Here is a 26,319-nt window from a genome sequence, read left to right as displayed (position 1 = left end):
TAGGGATATATGTGGAGACGCACAGGTGCAAGGAAATGGGAGGAGGCACGGTGAGAAACAGGGAGAGACCACAGGAAGATAGAGGGCAACAACTTCCACAAGGTACTTGTATGGGTATAATTGTTTGTATTTTGTGCAGAGGGGGTAATTTCAGATAAAATACAATTCTCCACCCTCTACGAAACAATTCCACTTTGTTCAGTAAGCCAGAAAGTCTTGGTCCCATGTGGACTGAATTTAATGCAAATAAGGTCCTTAATACACAAGTAAAGAATAAAGTTACTTATTCTCTACTGTAAGAAGTGCCACATTGCCCACTATTTGGGTCCTGTGCCCAGATTGTGACCATGCATGGCAGAGGTGAGATTCCCCCAACTCCAATTTGCTACACTCTCCAAGAGAGATAATTGTGATCAGAGGTGGAACTAGGGGAGGGTGTGAGCAGGGTCACTGCCCAGGGAGTAACCTGACTGGGGGCACGGAAATCTCATTTAGTGCATATGTTGCGGCACTGCATTGATTGACCGGTCAATCTGCACTGCTGCCTGTCACAGTGACATCCTGATCGGGCACTGTGATCAGCTATAGCACTGACCCAGGTGAGATAGTTCAGCACTTTACAAGGAGGGAACAGATGTTGTGGGTGACAGATGCTGGAGGTAGGCCAAGACTGTTGGCCAGAGTAACGTGGAGACTTACTGCACTCTGCATGCCCATCCTCTCCCTGACATCAGGGGAAGGAAGTGGCCCTGGGGTGTGTGTAGGTATGCCAGATGTCAGTGTATGCATAAGTAAGTATGCCTGTGTAGTGGGAGGTGTAGGGGCGTTAAGCTGGAGGACTTAAAACAGGCACAAAAGCACATAGATACCTCTGATTATACCGCACCAAATGCTGATAATATCATGCTGTAGCTGCACTTTACAGAAGATGATGCAGATGTCATCATTGGTTGGTGGGTTCATTAAATCAATCCATCATATCATAACCACACTGTGCATATGATGTACTGAATCAGTAACACCAGGAAGACATCTCCATGTTAGGAGTAGAGTTGAAGTTAACAGAATATGTCCAGCACTGTGGTGTGTAGCCCATAAATAATAATTGTGCACATTACCAGAACAACATACTGTCAACTGCAAGATCATTTTGCTGCTTGTAGCGTATGCTCATCCTGTACAGTGTTGTAGTAGATCCGTCTCTTCAGTGTTCACTGCAACAAAAGTAAGACATTGCATTAATATTACAGACGTTTGGGGGCTGAAATCTCACTTCGCTGCGGACAATTTCCCTTTGCATAAGATTCTTGTGATTATGTCAATGATGATCAATAACTGCATCATAACACAGCCGCTCTATACAGAAGATGTACTTGCTCTCATTGGTCATTGAGGTAATACGTCACACAATGTACAGATATAGCAAGGATTATTTCTCCCACTTGTGCATTATGGCATTATGATGGGAAATGTTGTGAGATTCTGCATTATCAGCATCACTGAATCTTTTGGAAATTAAGTGATATTCTATGTTTTAATGCAATATTATGGGTGATCAGCCGGTAAAATAATAATAGCTTGCTGTATCTGTAGCCATGCTCTACCCATGATGTGCTGAACCAATGACTGCAGAGAGATTCAGAGTGCTAAACATGACTGGAACGCATCTCTGAATAATGGGCAGCAAAGCAGTGCAGAATAGGAGGTGAAAGTATTTAAAATGGAAGATCCTTAGCAGCTGTGTGGAGAGTAGACAGTACAGACTGACCAAGTAAATGGTAAAAGGAGTAACTTCAACATTACTTGGCTTTGTTCTCCACATTGAAGCTTTCCTCCTCTTTAAATCACTAATACTGATGCCATGTGTAACCTGTACTGAGAGTTATATAATCTACTGGCCTAGATGAAACCATATGATGCAAACAGGATCCATCCCACTCCAGATTCATAGAATTGAACCACCTCAACCTTTCATAACAATCACATAGAACTGCAGCTGTGCGCTACTGCACATGTTCTTGTTATGAATGGTAGTAGATGTGGTCCTTGGGTCTTTACTTCATACTGTAGCCACACTCTACTCATGATGTATTGAATCAACGAAAACTTGCATGGTTCAGATCACAGGAAGGGGTAGAGTAGAGATGAAAATATTCAATGTGAAACCCGTAGCAGCCGGATTGTGTGGAGTCAATAAAACGACAAATACTAAATGGTAAATGAGAAATATACACATTGCTTATCTGTCTCTGTGTAGTAATTTTCCTTCTCTTCAACTGTCCTTCAAATTTTCTCTTTTGCAAGAAAAGGAACACATGGCTTCAATATTCACTTCTGTTCTGCAGTCATCCCTCCTGAAATAAAAGTTAAGCATTGCATTGTTATTATGATAATACATACAATAAACCTTGCTCCAAACCATTTGATGCAAAGCAAATCCACCTCCCACCCACAGCTGTGCTCCTTCTAGAGCATGCATGTCAAACTCCAGTCCTCGAGGGTCCCAAACAGGCCAGGTTTTCAGTAGGGATATCCTGAAAACCTGGCCTGTTTGCTGCCCTCGAGGACTGGAGTTTGACATCCTTGTTCTTGAGCTTCTACCACGCAAGTCATCCATGTGAGTGACACTGTACTGCAGTCCTGGTCTGCACACAATCTACTGAATCAATGACATCACACTGTAAAGGCAATCTACAAGATGTATTAGTTGTCCACACTTCCGAAATGTTACTTTTATGTCCAAATCACTTATTCCCATGACCTGATATTTGTATTTGTTATTTATAGGATTGTCACAAAGAGTTGATGAGGTCACCAAATGATAGTATGTAGAGAGAAAGAGAGATCTCAGAACAGAGCCCTGATGTATACCCACAGACAGATCAATAGAAGACGAAGACATGTTAGCAACAGAGATGGAGAATGTGTGACAGGAAAGTTATGATGAAAACCAGGATAGAACTGTGTTACGGATACCAAGAGAGAGTTTAGAATATGAAGGAGGAGAGTGATTGAGAGCATCAAACGCAGCAGATAGATCAAGTAGGATTAGTAGGGAAAAGTGACCTTGGGAATTTGCTTTAAGCACAGTCTGTAGAACGAGCTGTACGAAAGGCAGGTTGTAAAGGATCCAGGAGGGAATGTGATTTAAGAATGTTGACATTCTAGCAATTAGGAGACAAACAGCAGGAGGGATACAGGGCGGTAGTTAGTAAGGCACATAGGGTGTAGGTTGTTTCTGAGAAAAGGGTGACCACTACAGGCTTAAAGTAAGAGGGTAAAGAGCCAGAGAATAGGGAGGAATTGAAGATGTGGGTGAGAGTGGGGACTAAGAGATGCAGTAAGGTGTGAGGGGATACGATCTAGAGGGCATGTGGTAGAGGGAGAAGAGAAGATGATTTGCTTCCAGCTCTGTAAGAGAAGAAAAAGAGTCAAATGCAGAAGGAGAATTAGGTAGAAGGAGAGAAGGGGGAAGGGACAGAAGGAATCTCCTTGTGGGTGGCATCCACCTTGCCTCTGAAGTAGTCAAATGCTTGAGGAGAAGTGAAGGAAGGATGGCAAGTGTGAGGAGAAGGTTAGTGGAGGGAGTCAAATACAGGGAAAAAAAGACAGCGTAAATTAAATTTGAGTGTTGATGAATGTGAAAAAAAAGTAGTGTGGTTTGGCCCCAGAGAGCAGCTTTATACAGGACTGGAGACATTTTTACTGTAGAAAAATCAAATATCAATTGTGTGATTTCCTTCATAGGCATTAAGAACAGCGAGTGGAAGTGTGATGAACATGTTTGGGAATTTAGCCAAGGGTGTGGGCTAGAGGGACAAGTGTGTCAGAGCCTAGAGGGGGCATATAGATAGGAGGATAGCATTGTAAGAGTTAATAAGATTGTTAGTTTAAGCGGAAAGAGAGAGAGAGCAGAGAGGTTAGAGTAGATGTCAGAGGAGAGTTTAATTAAGCAGAGGCAAATCAGTGGGACAGGTAAGATGGGGTGAGGGGAATGACTGATTGTGAATGATGAGAGCAGAAGAGGTCATGTACAACTAGAGCCTTGTTAGTCAGAGAACGGACATTCCAGATGGCATAGGAGAAGGGAAGAGAAAAGTAAGGAAAGGAATGTGGATTACATTAGATAGGTTAACACTCTTAGCAGGGAGGCAGAGGCAGGGAGGCCCGATGTGTATATGAGCAGGTTCAAGATTATAAGAGATATCCCACACATCAGCAAACATAGAAGGAGACACAGAGATAGGTGTAGAGAGAGACAGAGATAGCTCTATGTAGAGAGAGAGAGGGACGTAGAGAGAATGAGACAGATAGGCGCAGAGAGAGGGGGCGCAGAGAGAGGAGGCGCCAAAAGAGGGGGCGCAGAGAGAGGGGGCACAGAGAATAGGATATTAAAGAGTGCTTTTCATTGAGCAGTGCAGAAATAGCTGCAATAGAGGTCTGTACAAATGGTGCAGTGTGTAGACACATGCAAAGGTAGGGGAAGGAAAGAGGAGAACATGTGGATAAAAGCAGGAGTGTGGAAGTTAGAGAAATTAGAAAAGTTTAACAGAGGAGTGAGGAAACAGCCAGCAGAAAGAACAAGAGAGAGGTTACATTGGGATGACGTTCTGTGGTAAAGAGAAAATGCTAGGAGAGAGCTTTCAAATATTAGAGGACATGAATTGAGGGAGCAAATGTATAAATCAAAACCTGAGGGGGAGGTATAGCACGAAAGCTTGCACAGCAGATTATAGTCTTAATGTTGCGTGTACCTGTCAGGGTATTCAAGAAGTTAAATTCTCACAAGTGCAGAGTTCATGATGAAATGCTGAATCTAGTCCCCCTCCAATTTAATTTTAATATAACTTTTCCATTCTTCATTACTGCAAAAAGCAAACAAAACAAAACCACATTGCATTACTATTTTCAAAATGGATTGAATGGCATATTCAACAGTGACTGTGTGATGCCAATATTCCCCACTCACTCGTAGTGAAGCACATATTGTACTAGTGTTGAAAGTAGGCCGGTAGAGTCAGGTACGCAGTACTGATAAAACAATAAGTGCCCGTCGTAAGTACCAGCTCCGCAACAGTGCGGGCATCACATTAGTGACGTGGATGAACATATATGGATAAGCCCATATTAAGGCATCACGTGACCAGAGCCGTCACTGACTGGGTATACGTAAAGACGCAGGGAGATGCAAGGAAAGGGAGGGAGAGAGACAGGGAGAAGATGTGAAACGGAGGAAGGCACGGATGGAGGGAGTTCTTCCGAGCTTCTGCGGGCCTCTCTCTTTCACTGGTGCATGCCGGGAGCTGGTCCCAACATCCACAAAGTGTGTGTGTATTATTGGTTGTATTTTATGGGGGTAGGAGGGTAGTGTGTATATTGTGTGTGTGGGAGTATTATATTGTGTGTAGAGGTGCAGAGGAGAGTACTAGATTGTGTATCTTGTGTAAGGGTGTTGTGTATATTGTGTTTGGAGCTATAATATTATTGGGGAGATTAGTATTGAGGAGGTATTATAGTGTGTATTGTGGGGAGTATTAGTGTGTGTATTGTTTGTGGGTGACAGATGCTGGGGGTATGCAGCAATCCCTGCACTGAGGTCCGAGGCGGCTCTGCATCGCTCGCACGCACTGTGGACGACCAAGCATGTGCCCATGATAATCATGGCCTTAGAGGGATGAGTGTGTCAGAGCCTAGAAGGGGCATATATATGATGGAGGAGGGAGGAGGAGGAGGAGATGATAGCATTGTAAAAGTTAACAAGATAGTTAGTTTAAGCAGAAAGTGAGGAGAGGTTAGAGATAAGGGTAGATGTCAGAGGAGAGAGTTCAATTAAGCTGAGGTATCGAGTAGGACAGGGGTGAGGGGAATGAGAGGTGGTGGATGATGAGAGCAGAAGAGGTCATGTACAAATAGACCTTGTTAGTCAGAGAGCAGTCATTCCAGAGGGCACGTGAGAAGTGAAGAGTAAAGTGAGACATGGAATGTGGATTACATTAGATGGGTTAATACGCTTAGCAGGGAGGTGGAGAGAGAGAGGCAAGAGGCAGAGAGTGGTGCAGGGGTTGAGGAAGAGATGTTGCATGTACCTTATCAGAACATTAAAGAACATCAATTCACACTGGTGCAGAGTTGATGATGAATCCAGTTCACCTCCAATTCAATTTTAACAGAAATGTTTCATTCTTCATTACTGAAAAAAAAGAAAAGTAAAAAACATTTTATTACTATTTTCAAAATGGATTGAATTCCCCCAACAATGACTATGTGTTACCAATATATCCCTCTCAGTCCCACTGCAGCATATACTGTACCAGTGTGAAAGTAGGAAGGTACACAGTACCGGTAAAACAATACGTGCCGGTACTATGCACCATATGAATTATAAGGGGATGTAAATCTCCCAGTCTCTCTCCATATCCGCAACAGAGCGGGCTCCGGTCAGTGGCATGGATGCCCATATATGGGTATGCTCATATTTGGGCATCCCATGTCACTGACCGGAGCCGGCTCTGAGTATAGGGATATATGCGGAGACGCAGAGGTGCAAGGAAATGGGAGGAGGCACGGTGAGAAACAGGGAGAGACCACAGGAAGATAGAGGGCAACAACTTCCACAAGGTACTTGTATGGGTATAATTGTTTGTATTTTGTGCAGAGGGGGTAATTTCAGATAAAATACAATTCTCCACCCTCTACGAAACAATTCCACTTTGTTCAGTAAGCCAGAAAGTCTTGGTCCCATGTGGACTGAATTTAATGCAAATAAGGTCCTTAATCCACAAGTAAAGAATAAAGTTACTTATTCTCTACTGTAAGAAGTGCCACATTGCCCACTATTTGGGTCCTGTGCCCAGATTGTGACCATGCATGGCAGAGGTGAGATTCCCCCAACTCCAATTTGCTACACTCTCCAAGAGAGATAATTGTGATCAGAGGTGGAACTAGGGGAGGGTGTGAGCAGGGTCACTGCCCAGGGAGTAACCTGACTGGGGGCACGGAAATCTCATTTAGTGCATATGTTGCGGCACTGCATTGATTGACCGGTCAATCTGCACTGCTGCCTGTCACAGTGACATCCTGATCGGGCACTGTGATCAGCTATAGCACTGACCCAGGTGAGATAGTTCAGCACTTTACAAGGAGGGAACAGATGTTGTGGGTGACAGATGCTGGAGGTAGGCCAAGACTGTTGGCCAGAGTAACGTGGAGATTTACTGCACTCTGCATGCCCATCCTCTCCCTGACATCAGGGGAAGGAAGTGGCCCTGGGGTGTGTGTAGGTATGCCAGATGTCAGTGTATGCATAAGTAAGTATGCCTGTGTAGTGGGAGGTGTAGGGGCGTTAAGCTGGAGGACTTAAAACAGGCACAAAAGCACATAGATACCTCTGATTATACCGCACCAAATGCTGATAATATCATGCTGTAGCTGCACTTTACAGAAGATGATGCAGATGTCATCATTGGTTGGTGGGTTCATTAAATCAATCCATCATATCATAACCACACTGTGCATATGATGTACTGAATCAGTAACACCAGGAAGACATCTCCATGTTAGGAGTAGAGTTGAAGTTAACAGAATATGTCCAGCACTGTGGTGTGTAGCCCATAAATAATAATTGTGCACATTACCAGAACAACATACTGTCAACTGCAAGATCATTTTGCTGCTTGTAGCGTATGCTCATCCTGTACAGTGTTGTAGTAGATCCGTCTCTTCAGTGTTCACTGCAACAAAAGTAAGACATTGCATTAATATTACAGACGTTTGGGGGCTGAAATCTCACTTCGCTGCGGACAATTTCCCTTTGCATAAGATTCTTGTGATTATGTCAATGATGATCAATAACTGCATCATAACACAGCCGCTCTATACAGAAGATGTACTTGCTCTCATTGGTCATTGAGGTAATACGTCACACAATGTACAGATATAGCAAGGATTATTTCTCCCACTTGTGCATTATGGCATTATGATGGGAAATGTTGTGAGATTCTGCATTATCAGCATCACTGAATCTTTTGGAAATTAAGTGATATTCTATGTTTTAATGCAATATTATGGGTGATCAGCCGGTAAAATAATAATAGCTTGCTGTATCTGTAGCCATGCTCTACCCATGATGTGCTGAACCAATGACTGCAGAGAGATTCAGAGTGCTAAACATGACTGGAACGCATCTCTGAATAATGGGCAGCAAAGCAGTGCAGAATAGGAGGTGAAAGTATTTAAAATGGAAGATCCTTAGCAGCTGTGTGGAGAGTAGACAGTACAGACTGACCAAGTAAATGGTAAAAGGAGTAACTTCAACATTACTTGGCTTTGTTCTCCACATTGAAGCTTTCCTCCTCTTTAAATCACTAATACTGATGCCATGTGTAACCTGTACTGAGAGTTATATAATCTACTGGCCTAGATGAAACCATATGATGCAAACAGGATCCATCCCACTCCAGATTCATAGAATTGAACCACCTCAACCTTTCATAACAATCACATAGAACTGCAGCTGTGCGCTACTGCACATGTTCTTGTTATGAATGGTAGTAGATGTGGTCCTTGGGTCTTTACTTCATACTGTAGCCACACTCTACTCATGATGTATTGAATCAACGAAAACTTGCATGGTTCAGATCACAGGAAGGGGTAGAGTAGAGATGAAAATATTCAATGTGAAACCCGTAGCAGCCGGATTGTGTGGAGTCAATAAAACGACAAATACTAAATGGTAAATGAGAAATATACACATTGCTTATCTGTCTCTGTGTAGTAATTTTCCTTCTCTTCAACTGTCCTTCAAATTTTCTCTTTTGCAAGAAAAGGAACACATGGCTTCAATATTCACTTCTGTTCTGCAGTCATCCCTCCTGAAATAAAAGTTAAGCATTGCATTGTTATTATGATAATACATACAATAAACCTTGCTCCAAACCATTTGATGCAAAGCAAATCCACCTCCCACCCACAGCTGTGCTCCTTCTAGAGCATGCATGTCAAACTCCAGTCCTCGAGGGTCCCAAACAGGCCAGGTTTTCAGTAGGGATATCCTGAAAACCTGGCCTGTTTGCGGCCCTCGAGGACTGGAGTTTGACATCCTTGTTCTTGAGCTTCTACCACGCAAGTCATCCATGTGAGTGACACTGTACTGCAGTCCTGGTCTGCACACAATCTACTGAATCAATGACATCACACTGTAAAGGCAATCTACAAGATGTATTAGTTGTCCACACTTCCGAAATGTTACTTTTATGTCCAAATCACTTATTCCCATGACCTGATATTTGTATTTGTTATTTATAGGATTGTCACAAAGAGTTGATGAGGTCACCAAATGATAGTATGTAGAGAGAAAGAGAGATCTCAGAACAGAGCCCTGATGTATACCCACAGACAGATCAATAGAAGACGAAGACATGTTAGCAACAGAGATGGAGAATGTGTGACAGGAAAGTTATGATGAAAACCAGGATAGAACTGTGTTACGGATACCAAGAGAGAGTTTAGAATATGAAGGAGGAGAGTGATTGAGAGCATCAAACGCAGCAGATAGATCAAGTAGGATTAGTAGGGAAAAGTGACCTTGGGAATTTGCTTTAAGCACAGTCTGTAGAACGAGCTGTACGAAAGGCAGGTTGTAAAGGATCCAGGAGGGAATGTGATTTAAGAATGTTGACATTCTAGCAATTAGGAGACAAACAGCAGGAGGGATACAGGGCGGTAGTTAGTAAGGCACATAGGGTGTAGGTTGTTTCTGAGAAAAGGGTGACCACTACAGGCTTAAAGTAAGAGGGTAAAGAGCCAGAGAATAGGGAGGAATTGAAGATGTGGGTGAGAGTGGGGACTAAGAGATGCAGTAAGGTGTGAGGGGATACGATCTAGAGGGCATGTGGTAGAGGGAGAAGAGAAGATGATTTGCTTCCAGCTCTGTAAGAGAAGAAAAAGAGTCAAATGCAGAAGGAGAATTAGGTAGAAGGAGAGAAGGGGGAAGGGACAGAAGGAATCTCCTTGTGGGTGGCATCCACCTTGCCTCTGAAGTAGTCAAATGCTTGAGGAGAAGTGAAGGAAGGATGGCAAGTGTGAGGAGAAGGTTAGTGGAGGGAGTCAAATACAGGGAAAAAAAGACAGCGTAAATTAAATTTGAGTGTTGATGAATGTGAAAAAAAAGTAGTGTGGTTTGGCCCCAGAGAGCAGCTTTATACAGGACTGGAGACATTTTTACTGTAGAAAAATCAAATATCAATTGTGTGATTTCCTTCATAGGCATTAAGAACAGCGAGTGGAAGTGTGATGAACATGTTTGGGAATTTAGCCAAGGGTGTGGGCTAGAGGGACAAGTGTGTCAGAGCCTAGAGGGGGCATATAGATAGGAGGATAGCATTGTAAGAGTTAATAAGATTGTTAGTTTAAGCGGAAAGAGAGAGAGAGCAGAGAGGTTAGAGTAGATGTCAGAGGAGAGTTTAATTAAGCAGAGGCAAATCAGTGGGACAGGTAAGATGGGGTGAGGGGAATGACTGATTGTGAATGATGAGAGCAGAAGAGGTCATGTACAACTAGAGCCTTGTTAGTCAGAGAACGGACATTCCAGATGGCATAGGAGAAGGGAAGAGAAAAGTAAGGAAAGGAATGTGGATTACATTAGATAGGTTAACACTCTTAGCAGGGAGGCAGAGGCAGGGAGGCCCGATGTGTATATGAGCAGGTTCAAGATTATAAGAGATATCCCACACATCAGCAAACATAGAAGGAGACACAGAGATAGGTGTAGAGAGAGACAGAGATAGCTCTATGTAGAGAGAGAGGGACGTAGAGAGAATGAGACAGATAGGCGCAGAGAGAGGGGGCGCAGAGAGAGGAGGCGCCAAAAGAGGGGGCGCAGAGAGAGGGGGCCCAGAGAATAGGATATTAAAGAGTGCTTTTCATTGAGCAGTGCAGAAATAGCTGCAATAGAGGTCTGTACAAATGGTGCAGTGTGTAGACACATGCAAAGGTAGGGGAAGGAAAGAGGAGAACATGTGGATAAAAGCAGGAGTGTGGAAGTTAGAGAAATTAGAAAAGTTTAACAGAGGAGTGAGGAAACAGCCAGCAGAAAGAACAAGAGAGAGGTTACATTGGGATGACGTTCTGTGGTAAAGAGAAAATGCTAGGAGAGAGCTTTCAAATATTAGAGGACATGAATTGAGGGAGCAAATGTATAAATCAAAACCTGAGGGGGAGGTATAGCACGAAAGCTTGCACAGCAGATTATAGTCTTAATGTTGCGTGTACCTGTCAGGGTATTCAAGAAGTTAAATTCTCACAAGTGCAGAGTTCATGATGAAATGCTGAATCTAGTCCCCCTCCAATTTAATTTTAATATAACTTTTCCATTCTTCATTACTGCAAAAAGCAAACAAAACCAAACCACATTGCATTACTATTTTCAAAATGGATTGAATGGCATATTCAACAGTGACTGTGTGATGCCAATATTCCCCACTCACTCGTAGTGAAGCACATATTGTACTAGTGTTGAAAGTAGGCCGGTAGAGTCAGGTACGCAGTACTGATAAAACAATAAGTGCCCGTCGTAAGTACCAGCTCCGCAACAGTGCGGGCATCACATTAGTGACGTGGATGAACATATATGGATAAGCCCATATTAAGGCATCACGTGACCAGAGCCGTCACTGACTGGGTATACGTAAAGACGCAGGGAGATGCAAGGAAAGGGAGGGAGAGAGACAGGGAGAAGATGTGAAACGGAGGAAGGCACGGATGGAGGGAGTTCTTCCGAGCTTCTGCGGGCCTCTCTCTTTCACTGGTGCATGCCGGGAGCTGGTCCCAACATCCACAAAGTGTGTGTGTATTATTGGTTGTATTTTATGGGGGTAGGAGGGTAGTGTGTATATTGTGTGTGTGGGAGTATTATATTGTGTGTAGAGGTGCAGAGGAGAGTACTAGATTGTGTATCTTGTGTAAGGGTGTTGTGTATATTGTGTTTGGAGCTATAATATTATTGGGGAGATTAGTATTGAGGAGGTATTATAGTGTGTATTGTGGGGAGTATTAGTGTGTGTATTGTTTGTGGGTGACAGATGCTGGGGGTATGCAGCAATCCCTGCACTGAGGTCCGAGGCGGCTCTGCATCGCTCGCACGCACTGTGGATGACCAAGCATGTGCCCATGATAATCATGGCCTTAGAGGGATGAGTGTGTCAGAGCCTAGAAGGGGCATATATATGATGGAGGAGGGAGGAGGAGGAGGGAGGAGGAGGAGATGATAGCATTGTAAAAGTTAACAAGATAGTTAGTTTAAGCAGAAAGTGAGGAGAGGTTAGAGATAAGGGTAGATGTCAGAGGAGAGAGTTCAATTAAGCTGAGGTATCGAGTAGGACAGGGGTGAGGGGAATGAGAGGTGGTGGATGATGAGAGCAGAAGAGGTCATGTACAAATAGACCTTGTTAGTCAGAGAGCAGTCATTCCAGAGGGCACGTGAGAAGTGAAGAGTAAAGTGAGACATGGAATGTGGATTACATTAGATGGGTTAATACGCTTAGCAGGGAGGTGGAGAGAGAGAGGCAAGAGGCAGAGAGTGGTGCAGGGGTTGAGGAAGAGATGTTGCATGTACCTTATCAGAACATTAAAGAACATCAATTCACACTGGTGCAGAGTTGATGATGAATCCAGTTCACCTCCAATTCAATTTTAACAGAAATGTTTCATTCTTCATTACTGAAAAAAAAGAAAAGTAAAAAACATTTCATTACTATTTTCAAAATGGATTGAATTCCCCCAACAATGACTATGTGTTACCAATATATCCCTCTCAGTCCCACTGCAGCATATACTGTACCAGTGTGAAAGTAGGAAGGTACACAGTACCGGTAAAACAATACGTGCCGGTACTATGCACCATATGAATTATAAGGGGATGTAAATCTCCCAGTCTCTCTCCATATCCGCAACAGAGCGGGCTCCGGTCAGTGGCATGGATGCCCATATATGGGTATGCTCATATTTGGGCATCCCATGTCACTGACCGGAGCCGGCTCTGAGTATAGGGATATATGCGGAGACGCAGAGGTGCAAGGAAATGGGAGGAGGCACGGTGAGAAACAGGGAGAGACCACAGGAAGATAGAGGGCAACAACTTCCACAAGGTACTTGTATGGGTATAATTGTTTGTATTTTGTGCAGAGGGGGTAATTTCAGATAACATACAATTCTCCACCCTCTACGAAACAATTCCACTTTGTTCAGTAAGCCAGAAAGTCTTGGTCCCATGTGGACTGAATTTAATGCAAATAAGGTCCTTAATACACAAGTAAAGAATAAAGTTACTTATTCTCTACTGTAAGAAGTGCCACATTGCCCACTATTTGGGTCCTGTGCCCAGATTGTGACCATGCATGGCAGAGGTGAGATTCCCCCAACTCCAATTTGCTACACTCTCCAAGAGAGATAATTGTGATCAGAGGTGGAACTAGGGGAGGGTGTGAGCAGGGTCACTGCCCAGGGAGTAACCTGACTGGGGGCACGGAAATCTCATTTAGTGCATATGTTGCGGCACTGCATTGATTGACCGGTCAATCTGCACTGCTGCCTGTCACAGTGACATCCTGATCGGGCACTGTGATCAGCTATAGCACTGACCCAGGTGAGATAGTTCAGCACTTTACAAGGAGGGAACAGATGTTGTGGGTGACAGATGCTGGAGGTAGGCCAAGACTGTTGGCCAGAGTAACGTGGAGACTTACTGCACTCTGCATGCCCATCCTCTCCCTGACATCAGGGGAAGGAAGTGGCCCTGGGGTGTGTGTAGGTATGCCAGATGTCAGTGTATGCATAAGTAAGTATGCCTGTGTAGTGGGAGGTGTAGGGGCGTTAAGCTGGAGGACTTAAAACAGGCACAAAAGCACATAGATACCTCTGATTATACCGCACCAAATGCTGATAATATCATGCTGTAGCTGCACTTTACAGAAGATGATGCAGATGTCATCATTGGTTGGTGGGTTCATTAAATCAATCCATCATATCATAACCACACTGTGCATATGATGTACTGAATCAGTAACACCAGGAAGACATCTCCATGTTAGGAGTAGAGTTGAAGTTAACAGAATATGTCCAGCACTGTGGTGTGTAGCCCATAAATAATAATTGTGCACATTACCAGAACAACATACTGTCAACTGCAAGATCATTTTGCTGCTTGTAGCGTATGCTCATCCTGTACAGTGTTGTAGTAGATCCGTCTCTTCAGTGTTCACTGCAACAAAAGTAAGACATTGCATTAATATTACAGACGTTTGGGGGCTGAAATCTCACTTCGCTGCGGACAATTTCCCTTTGCATAAGATTCTTGTGATTATGTCAATGATGATCAATAACTGCATCATAACACAGCCGCTCTATACAGAAGATGTACTTGCTCTCATTGGTCATTGAGGTAATACGTCACACAATGTACAGATATAGCAAGGATTATTTCTCCCACTTGTGCATTATGGCATTATGATGGGAAATGTTGTGAGATTCTGCATTATCAGCATCACTGAATCTTTTGGAAATTAAGTGATATTCTATGTTTTAATGCAATATTATGGGTGATCAGCCGGTAAAATAATAATAGCTTGCTGTATCTGTAGCCATGCTCTACCCATGATGTGCTGAACCAATGACTGCAGAGAGATTCAGAGTGCTAAACATGACTGGAACGCATCTCTGAATAATGGGCAGCAAAGCAGTGCAGAATAGGAGGTGAAAGTATTTAAAATGGAAGATCCTTAGCAGCTGTGTGGAGAGTAGACAGTACAGACTGACCAAGTAAATGGTAAAAGGAGTAACTTCAACATTACTTGGCTTTGTTCTCCACATTGAAGCTTTCCTCCTCTTTAAATCACTAATACTGATGCCATGTGTAACCTGTACTGAGAGTTATATAATCTACTGGCCTAGATGAAACCATATGATGCAAACAGGATCCATCCCACTCCAGATTCATAGAATTGAACCACCTCAACCTTTCATAACAATCACATAGAACTGCAGCTGTGCGCTACTGCACATGTTCTTGTTATGAATGGTAGTAGATGTGGTCCTTGGGTCTTTACTTCATACTGTAGCCACACTCTACTCATGATGTATTGAATCAACGAAAACTTGCATGGTTCAGATCACAGGAAGGGGTAGAGTAGAGATGAAAATATTCAATGTGAAACCCGTAGCAGCCGGATTGTGTGGAGTCAATAAAACGACAAATACTAAATGGTAAATGAGAAATATACACATTGCTTATCTGTCTCTGTGTAGTAATTTTCCTTCTCTTCAACTGTCCTTCAAATTTTCTCTTTTGCAAGAAAAGGAACACATGGCTTCAATATTCACTTCTGTTCTGCAGTCATCCCTCCTGAAATAAAAGTTAAGCATTGCATTGTTATTATGATAATACATACAATAAACCTTGCTCCAAACCATTTGATGCAAAGCAAATCCACCTCCCACCCACAGCTGTGCTCCTTCTAGAGCATGCATGTCAAACTCCAGTCCTCGAGGGTCCCAAACAGGCCAGGTTTTCAGTAGGGATATCCTGAAAACCTGGCCTGTTTGCTGCCCTCGAGGACTGGAGTTTGACATCCTTGTTCTTGAGCTTCTACCACGCAAGTCATCCATGTGAGTGACACTGTACTGCAGTCCTGGTCTGCACACAATCTACTGAATCAATGACATCACACTGTAAAGGCAATCTACAAGATGTATTAGTTGTCCACACTTCCGAAATGTTACTTTTATGTCCAAATCACTTATTCCCATGACCTGATATTTGTATTTGTTATTTATAGGATTGTCACAAAGAGTTGATGAGGTCACCAAATGATAGTATGTAGAGAGAAAGAGAGATCTCAGAACAGAGCCCTGATGTATACCCACAGACAGATCAATAGAAGACGAAGACATGTTAGCAACAGAGATGGAGAATGTGTGACAGGAAAGTTATGATGAAAACCAGGATAGAACTGTGTTACGGATACCAAGAGAGAGTTTAGAATATGAAGGAGGAGAGTGATTGAGAGCATCAAACGCAGCAGATAGATCAAGTAGGATTAGTAGGGAAAAGTGACCTTGGGAATTTGCTTTAAGCACAGTCTGTAGAACGAGCTGTACGAAAGGCAGGTTGTAAAGGATCCAGGAGGGAATGTGATTTAAGAATGTTGACATTCTAGCAATTAGGAGACAAACAGCAGGAGGGATACAGGGCGGTAGTTAGTAAGGCACATAGGGTGTAGGTTGTTTCTGAGAAAAGGGTGACCACTACAGGCTTAAAGTAAGAGGGTAAAGAGCCAGAGAATAGGGAGGAATTGAAGATGTGGGTGAGAGTGGGGACTAAGAGATGCAGTAAGGTGTGAGGGGATACGATCTAGAGGGCATGTGGTAGAGGGAGAAGAGAAGATGATTAGCTTCCAGCTCTGTAAGAGAAGAAAAGGAGTCAAATGCAGAAGGAGAATTAGGTAGAAGGAGAGAAGGGGGAAGGGACAGAAGGAATCTCCTTGTGGGTGGCATCCACCTTGCCTCTGAAGTAGTCAAATGCTTGAGGAGAAGTGAAGGAAGGATGGCAAGTGTGAGGAGAAGGTTAGTGGAGGGAGTCAAATACAGGGAAAAAAAGACAGCGTAAATTAAATTTGAGTGTTGATGAATGTGAAAAAAAAGTAGTGTGGTTTGGCCCCAGAGAGCAGCTTTATACAGGACTGGAGACATTTTTACTGTAGAAAAATCAAATATCAATTGTGTGATTTCCTTCATAGGCATTAAGAACAGCGAGTGGAAGTGTGATGAACATGTTTGGGAATTTAGCCAAGGGTGTGGGCTAGAGGGACAAGTGTGTCAGAGCCTAGAGGGGGCATATAGATAGGAGGATAGCATTGTAAGAGTTAATAAGATTGTTAGTTTAAGCGGAAAGAGAGAGAGAGCAGAGAGGTTAGAGTAGATGTCAGAGGAGAGTTTAATTAAGCAGAGGCAAATCAGTGGGACAGGTAAGATGGGGTGAGGGGAATGACTGATTGTGAATGATGAGAGCAGAAGAGGTCATGTACAACTAGAGCCTTGTTAGTCAGAGAACGGACATTCCAGATGGCATAGGAGAAGGGAAGAGAAAAGTAAGGAAAGGAATGTGGATTACATTAGATAGGTTAACACTCTTAGCAGGGAGGCCCGATGTGTATATGAGCAGGTTCAAGATTATAAGAGATATCCCACACATCAGCAAACATAGAAGGAGACACAGAGATAGGTGTAGAGAGAGACAGAGATAGCTCTATGTAGAGAGAGAGGGACGTAGAGAGAATGAGACAGATAGGCGCAGAGAGAGGGGGCGCAGAGAGAGGAGGCGCCAAAAGAGGGGGCGCAGAGAGAGGGGGCCCAGAGAATAGGATATTAAAGAGTGCTTTTCATTGAGCAGTGCAGAAATAGCTGCAATAGAGGTCTGTACAAATGGTGCAGTGTGTAGACACATGCAAAGGTAGGGGAAGGAAAGAGGAGAACATGTGGATAAAAGCAGGAGTGTGGAAGTTAGAGAAATTAGAAAAGTTTAACAGAGGAGTGAGGAAACAGCAAGCAGAAAGAACAAGAGAGAGGTTACATTGGGATGACGTTCTGTGGTAAAGAGAAAATGCTAGGAGAGAGCTTTCAAATATTAGAGGACATGAATTGAGGGAGCAAATGTATAAATCAAAACCTGAGGGGGAGGTATAGCACGAAAGCTTGCACAGCAGATTATAGTCTTAATGTTGCGTGTACCTGTCAGGGTATTCAAGAAGTTAAATTCTCACAAGTGCAGAGTTCATGATGAAATGCTGAATCTAGTCCCCCTCCAATTTAATTTTAATATAACTTTTCCATTCTTCATTACTGCAAAAAGCAAACAAAACCAAACCACATTGCATTACTATTTTCAAAATGGATTGAATGGCATATTCAACAGTGACTGTGTGATGCCAATATTCCCCACTCACTCGTAGTGAAGCACATATTGTACTAGTGTTGAAAGTAGGCCGGTAGAGTCAGGTACGCAGTACTGATAAAACAATAAGTGCCCGTCGTAAGTACCAGCTCCGCAACAGTGCAGGCATCACATTAGTGACGTGGATGAACATATATGGATAAGCCCATATTAAGGCATCACGTGACCAGAGCCGTCACTGACTGGGTATACGTAAAGACGCAGGGAGATGCAAGGAAAGGGAGGGAGAGAGACAGGGAGAAGATGTGAAACGGAGGAAGGCACGGATGGAGGGAGTTCTTCCGAGCTTCTGCGGGCCTCTCTCTTTCACTGGTGCATGCCGGGAGCTGGTCCCAACATCCACAAAGTGTGTGTGTATTATTGGTTGTATTTTATGGGGGTAGGAGGGTAGTGTGTATATTGTGTGTGTGGGAGTATTATATTGTGTGTAGAGGTGCAGAGGAGAGTACTAGATTGTGTATCTTGTGTAAGGGTGTTGTGTATATTGTGTTTGGAGCTATAATATTATTGGGGAGATTAGTATTGAGGAGGTATTATAGTGTGTATTGTGGGGAGTATTAGTGTGTGTATTGTTTGTGGGTGACAGATGCTGGGGGTATGCAGCAATCCCTGCACTGAGGTCCGAGGCGGCTCTGCATCGCTCGCACACACTGTGGATGACCAAGCATGTGCCCATGATAATCATGGCCTTAGAGGGATGAGTGTGTCAGAGCCTAGAAGGGGCATATATATGATGGAGGAGGGAGGAGGAGGAGGGAGGAGGAGGAGGGAGGAGGAGGAGATGATAGCATTGTAAAAGTTAACAAGATAGTTAGTTTAAGCAGAAAGTGAGGAGAGGTTAGAGATAAGGGTAGATGTCAGAGGAGAGAGTTCAATTAAGCTGAGGTATCGAGTAGGACAGGGGTGAGGGGAATGAGAGGTGGTGGATGATGAGAGCAGAAGAGGTCATGTACAAATAGACCTTGTTAGTCAGAGAGCAGTCATTCCAGAGGGCACGTGAGAAGTGAAGAGTAAAGTGAGACATGGAATGTGGATTACATTAGATGGGTTAATACGCTTAGCAGGGAGGTGGAGAGAGAGAGGCAAGAGGCAGAGAGTGGTGCAGGGGTTGAGGAAGAGATGTTGCATGTACCTTATCAGAACATTAAAGAACATCAATTCACACTGGTGCAGAGTTGATGATGAATCCAGTTCACCTCCAATTCAATTTTAACAGAAATGTTTCATTCTTCATTACTGAAAAAAAAGAAAAGTAAAAAACATTTCATTACTATTTTCAAAATGGATTGAATTCCCCCAACAATGACTATGTGTTACCAATATATCCCTCTCAGTCCCACTGCAGCATATACTGTACCAGTGTGAAAGTAGGAAGGTACACAGTACCGGTAAAACAATACGTGCCGGTACTATGCACCATATGAATTATAAGGGGATGTAAATCTCCCAGTCTCTCTCCATATCCGCAACAGAGCGGGCTCCGGTCAGTGGCATGGATGCCCATATATGGGTATGCTCATATTTGGGCATCCCATGTCACTGACCGGAGCCGGCTCTGAGTATAGGGATATATGCGGAGACGCACAGGTGCAAGGAAATGGGAGGAGGCACGGTGAGAAACAGGGAGAGACCACAGGAAGATAGAGGGCAACAACTTCCACAAGGTACTTGTATGGGTATAATTGTTTGTATTTTGTGCAGAGGGGGTAATTTCAGATAAAATACAATTCTCCACCCTCTACGAAACAATTCCACTTTGTTCAGTAAGCCAGAAAGTCTTGGTCCCATGTGGACTGAATTTAATGCAAATAAGGTCCTTAATCCACAAGTAAAGAATAAAGTTACTTATTCTCTACTGTAAGAAGTGCCACATTGCCCACTATTTGGGTCCTGTGCCCAGATTGTGACCATGCATGGCAGAGGTGAGATTCCCCCAACTCCAATTTGCTACACTCTCCAAGAGAGATAATTGTGATCAGAGGTGGAACTAGGGGAGGGTGTGAGCAGGGTCACTGCCCAGGGAGTAACCTGACTGGGGGCACGGAAATCTCATTTAGTGCATATGTTGCGGCACTGCATTGATTGACCGGTCAATCTGCACTGCTGCCTGTCACAGTGACATCCTGATCGGGCACTGTGATCAGCTATAGCACTGACCCAGGTGAGATAGTTCAGCACTTTACAAGGAGGGAACAGATGTTGTGGGTGACAGATGCTGGAGGTAGGCCAAGACTGTTGGCCAGAGTAACGTGGAGACTTACTGCACTCTGCATGCCCATCCTCTCCCTGACATCAGGGGAAGGAAGTGGCCCTGGGGTGTGTGTAGGTATGCCAGATGTCAGTGTATGCATAAGTAAGTATGCCTGTGTAGTGGGAGGTGTAGGGGCGTTAAGCTGGAGGACTTAAAACAGGCACAAAAGCACATAGATACCTCTGATTATACCGCACCAAATGCTGATAATATCATGCTGTAGCTGCACTTTACAGAAGATGATGCAGATGTCATCATTGGTTGGTGGGTTCATTAAATCAATCCATCATATCATAACCACACTGTGCATATGATGTACTGAATCAGTAACACCAGGAAGACATCTCCATGTTAGGAGTAGAGTTGAAGTTAACAGAATATGTCCAGCACTGTGGTGTGTAGCCCATAAATAATAATTGTGCACATTACCAGAACAACATACTGTCAACTGCAAGATCATTTTGCTGCTTGTAGCGTATGCTCATCCTGTACAGTGTTGTAGTAGATCCGTCTCTTCAGTGTTCACTGCAACAAAAGTAAGACATTGCATTAATATTACAGACGTTTGGGGGCTGAAATCTCACTTCGCTGCGGACAATTTCCCTTTGCATAAGATTCTTGTGATTATGTCAATGATGATCAATAACTGCATCATAACACAGCCGCTCTATACAGAAGATGTACTTGCTCTCATTGGTCATTGAGGTAATATGTCACACAATGTACAGATATAGCAAGGATTATTTCTCCCACTTGTGCATTATGGCATTATGATGGGAAATGTTGTGAGATTCTGCATTATCAGCATCACTGAATGAAATTAAGTGATATTCTATGTTTTAATGCAATATTATGGGTGATCAGCCGGTAAAATAATAATAGCTTGCTGTATCTGTAGCCATGCTCTACCCATGATGTGCTGAACCAATGACTGCAGAGAGATTCAGAGTGCTAAACATGACTGGAACGCATCTCTGAATAATGGGCAGCAAAGCAGTGCAGAATAGGAGGTGAAAGTATTTAAAATGGAAGATCCTTAGCAGCTGTGTGGAGAGTAGACAGTACAGACTGACCAAGTAAATGGTAAAAGGAGTAACTTCAACATTACTTGGCTTTGTTCTCCACATTGAAGCTTTCCTCCTCTTTAAATCACTAATACTGATGCCATGTGTAACCTGTACTGAGAGTTATATAATCTACTGGCCTAGATGAAACCATATGATGCAAACAGGATCCATCCCACTCCAGATTCATAGAATTGAACCACCTCAACCTTTCATAACAATCACATAGAACTGCAGCTGTGCGCTACTGCACATGTTCTTGTTATGAATGGTAGTAGATGTGGTCCTTGGGTCTTTACTTCATACTGTAGCCACCCTCTACTCATGATGTATTGAATCAACGAAAACTTGCATGGTTCAGATCACAGGAAGGGGTAGAGTAGAGATGAAAATATTCAATGTGAAACCCGTAGCAGCCGGATTGTGTGGAGTCAATAAAACGACAAATACTAAATGGTAAATGAGAAATATACACATTGCTTATCTGTCTCTGTGTAGTAATTTTCCTTCTCTTCAACTGTCCTTCAAATTTTCTCTTTTGCAAGAAAAGGAACACATGGCTTCAATATTCACTTCTGTTCTGCAGTCATCCCTCCTGAAATAAAAGTTAAGCATTGCATTGTTATTATGATAATACATACAATAAACCTTGCTCCAAACCATTTGATGCAAAGCAAATCCACCTCCCACCCACAGCTGTGCTCCGTCTAGAGCATGCATGTCAAACTCCAGTCCTCGAGGGTCCCAAACAGGCCAGGTTTTCAGTAGGGATATCCTGAAAACCTGGCCTGTTTGCTGCCCTCGAGGACTGGAGTTTGACATCCTTGTTCTTGAGCTTCTACCACGCAAGTCATCCATGTGAGTGACACTGTACTGCAGTCCTGGTCTGCACACAATCTACTGAATCAATGACATCACACTGTAAAGGCAATCTACAAGATGTATTAGTTGTCCACACTTCCGAAATGTTACTTTTATGTCCAAATCACTTATTCCCATGACCTGATATTTGTATTTGTTATTTATAGGATTTTCACATGTATTACTACTGTGAAACGCTATATACATTAATAGTGCTATATAAATAAATACATACACATTTATATATAATAATAATAACAGCATGTTCTTTTAAAGCGCTGCTAGTTTTACGTAGCGCTATACAGAGACATTTTGCAGACACAAGTCCCTGCCCCATAGAGCTATAATCTATGACATTGGTGCCTGAGGCACAGAGGATATGAAGTGACTTGCCCAAGGTCACACACACACAAATATATATACATAAATATATACATATATATATACACACACACACACACACACACACACACACACACACACACACACACACACACACACACATATGAAAACTAACACAGAAAAAAAGAATCCCCTGAATAGCACTCTAACATACACAAATTGTATCAATAAAGGTTTATTAATCACATACACATAAATGGTTAAAATGAGGAGCAGTGGTGACCTACAAAGCTGTTATAAACTGAACCTTAAGGTGTGGGGAAAAATGCTACACTGCAGTAATAAGTACAAAGTATGTAAATAAAGTGTAGAGGCAAGAAATATATGGAAATGAGAACACTCAGACCGGCCGGTCAAGTACTACCTAAGTTGAAGCCCCCTGTGTGAAGTGCTTGTATGAAACTAGTGTATAACTAACAAGCAAATGCTTGTCCGGGGGCTTAACATATAGACAGTTGATAGATGTATTTGAAGTTGCATATTCTGTGCCGTGGATTAATCAGTATACTGAAAGCAACTGAAGATGGTACAGTAGCTGTGATAGGTTGGCCTCATAGCTCCTCCTTCAATGGAGGACTCGGCTCACGGAGCACTTAAATCTCTAAATGCCCAAAGAAAAAAATAAGCATGCAGTACTTAAAGTGAAAGTAAAATGAGAAATGAAATAAACACACACATTGAAAAATCACTCACCCGACTGAGAGCGCCTTCTACAGAGCGCTGTACCACTGCTCAGCTAGCAGCTAAAACTGTCTCATTTTCCCACCATTGAAGTTTACACATGTCCACGCCCCACTCTAACAAGACGCTGTGTACGGAAACTCGCAGGAGACAAACTAGTGAGAGAAGGTGTAGCTGCTAGCCACACTCCACGAGGTGCATTGTGGGAAATGTAGTTCTTTGCCTGCTAGCTTCTCTGACTGGTTACTGATCAGGTGATGTCACTAGGGGCGGGATTAGTGTGTTGCAATGTAACGGCCCGGCTGTATGATTGTCACAGAAGGGGGGAGCCTGAGAATGTCACGGATTTAATTACACATGTAATGATGTAATAACACAGCCATGAACTAAGTCAGTATACATATGGTCATGTGATATTTATAATGCATTTATTAACATTATTGTGTGGATTTAGGCTGAATTAAACTTGTATGGGATTGTCACTTTAATATCACAGTACCACTACTGTTTTAACACTTATAATGACCTCCTGATTACAGATTATTAGGGACAGACTTAAAAAGGCCTGTGTAAATATTTATTATAGAGTGGCCTCTTTACTTTATAATATCAGGGAGTATCAGACAGGCCTGTGTTTATTTTTAATATACATTAGGGTGACCTGACTCCAGATTATTGGCCTTTCCCTCTGACAAATGCATATTTTCCTATACTGTGTTAATTTTGTTAGAACAAAATAAATATTCATGCGCTAAATGACAGTACCAGTGTGAGTCCCAATAAGAAGTAGTGAGGTAAAAAACCATGGTACCAGCAACATATGTAACTGATGGGGAGGGTGCTAAAATATATGGAGTGTGGCGTCCTGATTGCTAAATGAGGTGTATTATATCATAAGTGCATATAACAATATCCCTCATAGCAATCTATTAAGAACCAACAAGAACTAGGTAGCACAATAATCAGTGCTGCAGTTATAGCCTAATAATAAGTATATATATATATATATATATATATATATATATACTGCTGCGGCCAAGTTTATTCGAGCATTTGCCCGTTCTTGGCCGCAGCAGTAGCCTGGCGCGCGCCCGAGAGTGACGGGCGCGCGCCGAAGCAGCGGAAGAGCGCCCTCCGATCGGGGCGCTCTCCCTACCGCTGCCGGGTCCGCCGGGTCCCCCGGAACCCCCTGCCGCTGTCCCGCGATCGCGGGACACCAGGGCTCCCTCGGGGAGCCCCTGGACGCGCGTGCAGGGGGCGCACGCTCCCGAAGACGCGTGACCGCGCGTCTATGACGCGCGGCACGCCGAGGGGCGGCCACTAGCAAGCCGGGAAATCTCCCGGCTTGCGGTACCGGCCACACTCGAATAAAGTGTGTCGGTACTATATATATATAATATATATATGTAACCCATATTCCCCCACCCAATCGCAGATAGGGTGCATGTGAGGGGAGCTATATGTATTACCAGTGTGGTGCTTTACCTGTGAGGCTCACAGGAGGCCTGAGCCTCCGCCAATGAGAGCCTGGGGTGTATCCTCCTGAACAATACTATATGGTGCAGCGCCTCCACCTGTGATGGCTCCAAGCAGAGCGGGAGTTGTTCCTCACAGGACAATAATATAATATCACGCACACAGCATATAAAAGAACAGTGACTTTTCTAACAGTAACATAACTATGCATGTCATACATTAAGTGTCTCTCTTCTAGGAGACACAGTAACTCACGTGTCTCGCAGGATGCAACCCCTCACCGTGTACCCACACCATGTCCAACTCCCCACACCACAACCCCACCCCCAAAATAAGGTATGTGTGTGTGTGACTGCACAGCCACTATGTACTGATTTATAGTTGGTGCACTTATGGATGTTACCTGCCGAGCGCTCCAGCGCTAGGACCTGCAAACAGACTTCGCAAAGGATCCGACGGTGAAGATACGTCAGGGTTACCTTCCAGGGCGATCCCACCCGGTTGGTTGCTGCTGTGCTTGAAGAGGTCTGATCCTAAACCTCTGTAATGGTGCTGCGACAGTCTCTGCTTCCTTCACTTCTCTCTCTCTCTAAAGTGACAGGTTCCTGTACTAGGGCCTGTCCCTGTGACCACCCACCCTCACTAGTGGGAAGTCAGGGCCTCAACTCTAGCCTGGGGATTTCTGGCCTAGGGCAGAATCTCGCAGCTCTCTGCCCACCTTCTTTCCCTCTTTGTCCCCTAAGTCTCACTCACTCACGTGCTTCCCAGTCTGCTTCCTGACTGCACAAAACAATGTATCAAATTCCCTGCTGCAGAGAATCTGCAAGTCTCAGTGGCTGGTTGGTTGCAGGTGACAGGGAACATAGGGCATTCACCAGAGGCTGCTGGGGGATGTAGTCCACTCAGAACCTCTTTCCTATGGGGACTGTGTGCGCGGTCTCTACTGCACCTGTGCAAAGCTGTAGTGGCCACCGCTACACATAACTGCACCTGCGCAACCTACCAGATCTCCTGTACACTTGTAATGGCCACCACTACCCTTGCCAACCTCTGCGTATTGCGCGAACCTCGCACCAAACACAACATGGCCGCTGTGGCTATCTGCGCATGCTCGAGCATCAGGGCCCCCGACGGCGCCGGCACAGATAGCAGCGCCAACTGGGAAAAGTCGCCATCCCCTTCCCCCACTGCCACAGGGGTAAGGCAAGGGGCAAAGGAACATCAGGGAAGCCGGGAGTGGCCCCCTTACATATATATATATATATATTGTGGTTGACAAATCACCCAAAAATCTACTCGCTGAACAAAAAAATCTACTCATCACCTAGCCCCGCCCCAGGCCCGCTTTAAAAAAAATTGAATAAATTCCTAGTAAGAACAACATTCGTTTTTGACATGTTTATTTATTGTATTACATTATACTACAATTAGTCCTTGTTAAGAGTGTGTGTGTGACACAGAGAGAGTGTGCGTGTGTGTGTGACACAGAGAGTGTGTGAGACACAGAGAGTGTGTGAGACACAGAGAGTGTGTGAGACACAGAGAGTGTGTGAGATAGGGTGAGGCAGAGGGTGACAGGGTGA

The 26,319-nt window shown here is 43.7% G+C and overlaps 4 long non-coding RNA genes across 4 annotated transcripts; all 4 read right to left on the bottom strand.

Annotated features, from left to right (window-relative positions):
* Window positions 1-1,124: 1,124 nt before the first annotated feature.
* LOC142486190 (uncharacterized) lies at window positions 1,125-6,182 on the bottom strand. Its single transcript, XR_012798850.1, has 4 exons — window positions 6,087-6,182; window positions 4,755-4,865; window positions 2,235-2,354; window positions 1,125-1,214 (listed from the first exon to the last, which is right to left on the bottom strand). It is a non-coding gene; the product is annotated as an uncharacterized LOC142486190 (long non-coding RNA).
* Window positions 6,183-7,640: 1,458 nt separating this feature from the next.
* Window positions 7,641-12,706, bottom strand: LOC142486192 (uncharacterized). The gene is made up of 4 exons (XR_012798851.1): window positions 12,611-12,706; window positions 11,269-11,379; window positions 8,751-8,870; window positions 7,641-7,730 (listed from the first exon to the last, which is right to left on the bottom strand). It is a non-coding gene; the product is annotated as an uncharacterized LOC142486192 (long non-coding RNA).
* Window positions 12,707-14,164: 1,458 nt separating this feature from the next.
* On the bottom strand, window positions 14,165-19,229 carry LOC142486195 (uncharacterized). The gene is made up of 4 exons (XR_012798854.1): window positions 19,134-19,229; window positions 17,779-17,889; window positions 15,275-15,394; window positions 14,165-14,254 (listed from the first exon to the last, which is right to left on the bottom strand). It is a non-coding gene; the product is annotated as an uncharacterized LOC142486195 (long non-coding RNA).
* A 1,458-nt stretch (window positions 19,230-20,687) lies between these two features.
* On the bottom strand, window positions 20,688-23,384 carry LOC142486197 (uncharacterized). The gene is made up of 3 exons (XR_012798856.1): window positions 23,273-23,384; window positions 21,792-21,911; window positions 20,688-20,777 (listed from the first exon to the last, which is right to left on the bottom strand). It is a non-coding gene; the product is annotated as an uncharacterized LOC142486197 (long non-coding RNA).
* Between the last annotated feature and the right edge of the window lie 2,935 nt (window positions 23,385-26,319).

This window comes from Ascaphus truei, unplaced genomic scaffold, assembly GCF_040206685.1.
Source record: "Ascaphus truei isolate aAscTru1 unplaced genomic scaffold, aAscTru1.hap1 HAP1_SCAFFOLD_773, whole genome shotgun sequence".
Taxonomy (NCBI): Eukaryota; Metazoa; Chordata; class Amphibia; order Anura; family Ascaphidae; genus Ascaphus; species Ascaphus truei.
Note: the sequence above shows the minus strand (reverse complement) of the source record. Positions and strands in the feature narration are given on the sequence as shown.